This window comes from Achroia grisella, unplaced genomic scaffold, assembly GCF_030625045.1.
Source record: "Achroia grisella isolate CSIRO2021 unplaced genomic scaffold, CSIRO_AGI_Agris_v1 utg1205, whole genome shotgun sequence".
In the NCBI taxonomy this organism is placed as follows: domain Eukaryota; kingdom Metazoa; phylum Arthropoda; class Insecta; order Lepidoptera; family Pyralidae; genus Achroia; species Achroia grisella.
Window position 1 is genome coordinate 28,193 of NW_026712596.1, and position 7,732 is coordinate 35,924.

The window sequence follows — 7,732 nt, forward strand, 5'->3', positions numbered from 1 at the left end:
AATAATAGTCTAACTAATCTAAATATTTATTGAAATCAGTCTGGAGTAACGTGACTCCAGATCAAAACTCAATACTTGTTATTTTTTGGACGGAAATTTTTCCTTTTGTAACAACGTACTAAGCGAATGAAGAGAAGACGCAACAGCGGATCTAGGGGGAGCGTCATGGAGGTCTTGGGAGTCATGGGGCGTCATGACTCTCCCCCCGATTAGCCCAGGACTTAGGTAGACCACTAATTGAACTAAAATATAATGAAACAGCTAAATTTTTTGCACGATCGGAGTGTTGGTGCAGTCGTATTAATCATAATTTAACATTGTTACTTAAAATATAATATTTAAAGTACTATAACACTAAAAGCAAAATAAGTATTTTCAAAATACTTTTACAAAATAAATTACCTTTCGAGTTTTTGTCCAAACCTCAGATATTTTATTTATTTTAGGTATATCAATCATTACATAGTAAAATAAAAACAAAGTCGCTGTCGCATCTAACCAGTACATAAATAAAGAAAGAAGACTTTTTGGCTCTGAATATATTTTAAAAATCAATTACTTGTGTTGATCAATTTATATACTCGTTCTTATTTCATAGTACTTGTTTTGATCCGAATATATACAGATACCGTAACGGTCTATTAATTATGAATTTATTATACCTAACCTAGATATTTTATTTTGACGACACTCCGTGTAGTAGTAGTTTCCGATAAGGGTATGCGAACCCTAAGTATTATTTCAAAATGACCAGTAATTTCGAAGAAATAAGCCTTTGAATTTCAAATTAACTTACCAAACGGACGCTCAAGGTTCGATTCCCGCTACCGATTTTTTTTTTGTTATTTTTTTTTTTTTTTATTTATTATAATTTTAAATTAAATATTTTAAAAATTAAATTAATTTAAACGAACAAAACGTTGTCAAGTATTAAATTAATTTAAATTTACATTACCTATTATACTTTCTAAATTGTAAAGCAGCTAACAATTATAGTAAGATCTTATAAATAACTAACACAACAAGTAAAACATTTTAAATGTATTTTCTTTATTATTACAAATATTTTTTATGCATAATATAATAGTTAATATCACTTAAAATTAATTGAATACTTAACAACGTTTTGTTCGATTAAATTCATTTAATTATTAAAATAGTTAATTTTAAATATTACTTTAAAAAAAACAAAAAAAAAGCCAATGGTAGGAATCGAACCCGGGATGACTGTGTGGTAAGTTCGTACATAGGTACATTCCTAACTAGTAAAATTAATTTAATACTTAACTACGTTTTTATTATAAATTAATAATCGTATAAATTAAATTAATTATTAAAATATTAAATAAAAAAAAAAACAAAAAAATTAATAATAAAAGTAAACGGACGGAAAGAAATTCCAACTCGGAGTGTCTGTGTGGTAAATTGGTACACAGGTACACCACTAACTAGGCCATATTGGTGTTGCTTGTTATGGTGAAAAAACTAGTATATATATAAGTTACACGTACAATTTCAAAGTTTTATTTCTTCAAAACTACTGGCCATTCTGAAATAAAACTTTAGGGTTTGCATATGTAATGTTTGCATATAAAATAGGATTAAAGGTTACCAGTGTATTTACACTTTTACTGAACAGAGTTGTTTAATACTGAAAATATTGTGTGGAAGGCATCAATTACTTTCAGTGCATTTATAGCTTTGCTCTTTTCCTAATTATTATTATTAAGTTTTAAAGTGGTTGAATTTTACGTAAGGGGTATTTATACATTATTTCTAAATTACCATTTATTTTAAGTTTTTTAAACTCTATTCATCGAGACCTATCTAATGAGACCAAACACGATATTTCTGCTGTAAGTTTTCGAAGAGTATGTTCATCATCTGAAAATACTGGTGCCAGCATGAAGTCAAGGTTAACAGATAACTAATTACTTTTATTTCGTCAAAATCTTTAGATTACGTATAATAAATTCATAATATCGCTACCTATTCAAACCAAAACAAGTATTAGGTACTTCATGTACTAGTATATAAATTCATCAACACACAAGTAAATGATTTTTAAATATATTCAGAGCCAAAAAATCTTTGTGCATTTAAAAAATTTTGCCGATACGGATTCACTATTGCAGGAAATTGTTGAAAAAATATATATCGAGTATAGGTATCTACTACTATCGACGAATACATTTGGCAACAACGCATGGTCTCGGCCGGAACGGCAACATCGCATATTAGAATACAAAGATAGTGGTAGAAAGAGAGAGACAGTGGAATCAGCAATATCTACGGATCGTGGCTGGATCAACTAAGTGTGCAAGTGTATATACATATATATATATATATATGTAATAGCGGGTATTGCTACCAGACAACTCCTTGTTACGATAATTAAATAATAAACACTTATCAAATTCCAGAGATGTATTCGGTGCAACGGTTACACACAGAAAGAGAGTTATTCAATTACCGACCTCCGTATTTATAGACCGAATTCAGTGTAGTAGGGAGAGAAGCAGGCGTAACGATTATCTTATGACAAACAACTTAGTTCGGTCTATAAGTACTAGATGGCGCTATTTACAATATTTATAATAATCCTTAACTTTAATACTTCATTATGTTAAATATTAAATAACAGTGATTTGATCAATACAGGTCGAATATAATTAAATTAATCAATTAACAATGAAAATAGTCATTGTATTGAGTTTGCGCTATCACGGCTATCCTGATGAGCTGCTCGTGCTCTGAGCATGCGAATATCCTAATCTGTAACAGAAATAATGTTATAATTCTATTATTAAAGAAAAACTTAATAGAAATATTGGCCCAGTTGTCAGACAGTTGTTTACACTCGTCCAGACAAGTGGCTTGCTTATAATTGTAATGATAATAGCAAAAAATTGAGCCCAGTTGTCAGACTGAGTTTTTACTCCCGTACAGACAAGTGGCTTTCATATCTTTGTAATAATAATTGCAAAAAGTTGAGCCCAGTTGTCAGACTGAGTTTTTACTCCCGTACAGACAAGTGGCTTTCATATTTTTGTAATAATAATAGTAAAAAGTTGTGCCCAGTTGTCAGACTAAGTGTTTACACCCGTACAAACAAGTGGCTTCATTATTCATTGCTAATTTTCTTCAGTACAGCTATCACGGTTATCATGGATCTGTGAAGTTTTGAACTCAGGATCGACTTCATGTGTTCATGTGCCACTAGTCACTACTCTTATTGTTTTTGATGTTGTCACTTTTGTTTCTTCGAGGGTAGTTGATAAGTATTGTCATAAGATGGCGGCCTATGAACGGTGACACAAATTGAAATATTTATTTTTATAAGTAGGCCCTTACAGGTACTACTCTAGTCAATAGAAATTAAATAATTTCTATCTATACAATCTTTAGAAGAAAGTTATATCTATCCAAAATAAACAGTTTATACAATACATTCATTTATTGGTATACTATTTAGTACATTCTATGTTTATTGCCGTTTTATTACAGTACTTCGTTAAACTACATTTAATTTATCGTTAAATAAATTATATGCTAGTAATTTAGTATAGGCCAACTTTTGTTTACAATAAAGGAGTATTGTACCTCCTGTCATAACAATTATTAACTATTTTATTTGTATAAAAAAAAATAACAGTTTTTCACTATGCACTGACAAATTGTGCCATCACAAATTAAGTTTCAATATTTTATCATTTTACTGATGCAATGCATTAATATTAGCAAAGATGATATTATTAGTCTACCTACACCCTGCTCAATAATATTTGCGAGTGCGTGTATACAATCTATAATCCTGTTTATTTACATTCCACGAATTGCCAAAACAAAGTATAATAGTACTATTACTGTCAAAATTCTTTTCATTTATTATTTTGTTAGTTATGTGCCAAAGATTAAAAACCCGGGAAGCAGTACTTTCATTTCATTTACTTTAAATACTTTCTGGGTTTTGATAATATTTTACCCATATGTATACGCAAACTATCTGAGATGATATACGTTTTAAAAGAACTAGTTAGTTGACAGTTGTCAATTACATTTTCTATTGGTTGAGTCTCAGCTAAAGTATCCTGTACAGAGGGAAATGACATAGACTGTGACTCTCTAGTCCCATTAACACTGTTACAACTTGCAGATGTGTAATGATTATACGATATAAGTTATTTAGGGCTTAACCCAACTAAATGTTCTATAGCTAATAAATACTCTTTTATTTCATTTTGAGCGATATAGATTTTAATTTTACTTCATGTGTCTTGAATAAATTTGCGTTTTTTTTTTTTTTATTTATTTGTTTAATTTGACATATTTATTTGTTTGATTACTACCCATAAAATTTCGCTTGATCGAATTAACAGGTAGATGTGGCGGTTAAATCTATCGCCTTAGCTTTTTCAGATCCCGCGATGTTGTTGCAAGTAATCAGTTTACTATATAAATGGCATGTATTTTTCTGAAAAAGAACTTGTTTCTACGATATGAGAAAAGAAATTTGAGCTTGAGCTTCACTCAATTTATTTTCTAGGAAAGATATTCGTTCCAATGTAGCCTCATATGAGCATTGGTCATATGCGTGGAAGATTTCTTGTAAGCGATCCCTTTCTAAACAAATTCTTTCACAATAACCAGACATTTCCGCTAATTATGCTTTAAGAGTAGTATTCCTCTTAATGACATTATCGGTCTTATTACAAAAAATCTGTTAAAACTCTGACGAAACGTGTCTAAATAATCCTGGTTTAAACCATCCCTGAAGTTAATACTTGGAATAAACGTAACATTATTACGAATCCAGATCTAGCAGAGAACTTCTCAGTACTACAGTTAAACTAGGGGCATCGCAGGTCTAACTTTAGACCATAGGCGAATCACAGTTTAGAGATAAACTTCTTTATGTATTAATAATAATACTTTGGTCAATGGTTTATTACTAGTGCTAAACCAGGTTTATTTTTTTTTTTTTTTCATAAGACGGTATATATTTTAATTTTCCCTTCATATCTTTCTTGTAGGCTGGGACTGTAGTCATGTGGAGCAATTTCATTTGGTAATTATTTAAAATGTTGTCAATTTAGTTAGTCTACAGTTTTGCTCTTTAAACTTTGAAGGTAAGACTACACTGAATCTAGCTTCGTAATATGTTAATAATATTGTAATAAGCAGCCCAAATACTATACAGAATAATAACAATGCACACAATATTGTAGATAAATTGTTTTGGCTTCACAAAAAGTGAGATAAGTTGTTAGGATTAGATCCTGCGAATTTTTATTTAAATTCAGACTCGTTGCCATTGAACCAGATCTACTGCAATATTTTGTTCTAATTTACGAATTCATTTCAAGTGCTATAACGGTTTATGTCAGTACCTTACAATAGTGGATATTTGAATTCATAACAATTATCCACACACCCACATTAAAGAGATTATTGTAATTAAATGTTCGTAATGTCTTGCCTGTTAGTGAAGATTATGTATTATAATGGCCTAGTATTTATTTTGTTTGTTTTAACTATTGTACGGTTGTGATTTCAATTTAACTTGATTACACATACGATTTTAACACAAAACAGTATCAGTCCTTGGATTTTTTACAAAACGTATTTATCACAAACTGTAGAAACTATCACTAATACTGGCACATAATATTAGTTACTTATTTTTTTAACATAAAAACATTTTTGTAATATTTTATTACGTTAATGTAATTTATTAAGCAGAGCGTAAAGTTTATACTGACAGTGGCGCCGCCACTTTCGTCACAGACTGATTAAAAAAAGGCATTATACGAGCAGCACGCGAACCAACCAGACGAGTTGTGAACAGGTTTCTAATATTGTTTAAATTTCTTTATATTTGTCTTTTATTATTATTATTTTTTTTTTTGTAATCGTTGGGTATCCTTACGGAAAACGAAATCGTTATGTTGTAGGGGGTACCATTGCCATATCTAATGTCAAATCTGTTTTTATTTTTTGAAGCTTGTTCGGTTATTCTGACTGAAATATTTTTTTGGTTGTATTTTATTTTTTCAATGGAATGAAGAACCTTTTATTGTTATTATAGCTATAAAAGGGAGTAGCCCGTTATTTTGGACTTTGTATAATTAATTTTATATTTTATTTAGTAATTCAAAATTGAAAGCTGTATTTTATAAAATTTAATTATTCACACCCCTTTTTTTTTGATCTAAAGTAATTAAATTATTATCATCATAGTAGTTATACTCTGTTGTAGAACGACCTCACAATTCAATCAATGAATCTACTTGCTGGCACCATTTTACTATTGTAAGCCTACGATTATCAGGATTGAAATCCGATAAATATACTTCATTAAGTTTCCGTTTGTATAGTTCTATTTGTTTTTGTAGAATATTAAATTCGTTGTTGCTAATTATTTTGGCAGTGACGCGGTCAATACTTTAAAGAAGATGTTCTTATCCTTAATGTTATGAATAACTATCACATAATAATTCTAAATAGTTATGACGTGGTTGAGCGTCATAGTCATGCTCACTATCATGTCGAGACACGTGGCGGAATGGTGAGACGAATCATTGGGCTCTCTAAATTATGGTTGAGTAGACATTAGTCTGCTCGACTGATTTACTTTTATTTAGTTACTCAACCAGTTGTGTATTTCTTATTGTGAGTCTATTGAATTGGTGCTGGTGGTAGTTTGTATTCTTATCGTCCAGCTTAAAAATGTAAAATTACAACTAAATTATTCAAAAGAGTAACACGCAAGTTTTTTGCTCATTTTTCATAAGACAAATTTCCGAATGGGCGGTAGATAGTGCTTCAATGTAGGTTTATTTAAATAAATGATTTGTTATTCTCAATGTCAGTGAATGACACGATGGTTTATTAGATTGTTATTAGTTTCTTGGGCGTGATGATCATCCCTCTCTTCTGATGTTAGAGCGGGGATTGATACCAGACAACTCATCGTTACGATAATTAAATAATAAACACTTTTATCAAATTCCAGAGATGTATTCGGTGCAACGGTTACACACAGAATGAGAGTTATTCAATTACCGACCTCCGGGTTTATAGACCGAATTCAGTGTAGTAGGGAGAGAAGCAGGCGTAACGATTATCTTATGACAAACAACTTAGTTCGGTCTATAAGTACTAGATGGCGCTATTTACAATATTTATAATAATCCTTAACTTTAATACTTCATTATGTTAAATATTAAATAACAGTGATTTGATCAATACAGGTCGAATATAATTAAATTAATCAATTAACAATGAAAATAGTCATTGTATTGAGTTTGCGCTATCATATATATATATATATATATATATATATATATATATATATATATATATATATATATATATATATATATACTAAAACAGTAATAAGTATGTACGTAATATTATCACATGGTAACAGCACGTATTATGGCAAAAATAAACATCGGCTGATTTGAAAAGATTTATTATAGTAATAATAGTAATCTCAGGACAATTCACACAGCTTCATCTAGACCCAATTTAAGCTAGCTGAAGATTATGTTATGGGTACTACACAACTGATATAAATACAAAGATTTTTTTTTCGTAAATACATATATATTATCTATACATAGAAAACACCCAGACCGTTACAAACAATCATACTCATGAATACAAATGTTTGCAGCGTGCGAGGAATCGAACCTCGACCACCAAGCAGGAATCAAAGCAGTGTGCT